We start from the raw sequence: 804 nt of genomic DNA, 5'->3' as shown, positions 1-804 counted from the left end.
AGCCTCCAAGGAGAAGCTTGGTTTCACCCTCTCCAGGACGAACTTGTTTGTTCTCTTAGCAGTCCATGGTATATTCAATACTCTTCTCCAGTACTAACACTCAAAGGCATCAACTCTTCTTCTGTCATCTCTAGTCACTATCCAGCTCACTGATGCATAGCAAGTGATTGCAAAGACTATGGCCTGTATCAGGTTCACCTAAGTCTCCAGAGCAACACCATTGCTCTTCAGTACTTTGGAGAGGTCTCCAACAGCAGACTTTCCCATTACAATACGTCTTTTAATTTCCTGGCTGCTGGTGCCAAGAGTGTTGACTGTGGAGCTAAGCAAACTAATGCTATGAACAATCTCAATCTCTTCACCATCCATCATAATGCTGCCAATTGGCCCAGTGGTGAGAATCTTCATTTTCTTGATATTGAGTTTCAATTCATATTGAAGGCTGCAGCCCTTGATCTTCTGCAACAAGCACTTCAGGTCCTCCTCAGTTTCAGCAAGCAGGGTTGTGTCATCTGTGTTAACACAGATTGTTGACTCATCTTACTCCAATCCTGATGCCACAGTTCTCATAGAACCAGCCTCTCGAATAATCTGTTTTGCATATAGATTGAAAAGATACGGAGATAGGACACATCCTTGATGCACATCCTTCCCAATTTTGAACCATGCAGTGTCTCCTTGCTCTGTTCTGATGACTGCCTCCTGGTCCACATATAGGTTTCACATAATGCAGGAATATTACCATATTACCTGTGGGAGGATAAACACCGTGCTCCCTCTGTGATGGTGGAGCGTGGGAGGATG

This window comes from Elephantulus edwardii, unplaced genomic scaffold (genome assembly GCF_000299155.1).
Source record: "Elephantulus edwardii isolate Elephantulus edwardi_28Jun2011 unplaced genomic scaffold, EleEdw1.0 scaffold00325, whole genome shotgun sequence".
Classification (NCBI taxonomy): Eukaryota; Metazoa; Chordata; class Mammalia; order Macroscelidea; family Macroscelididae; genus Elephantulus; species Elephantulus edwardii.
This window is presented reverse-complemented; position numbering follows the sequence as displayed.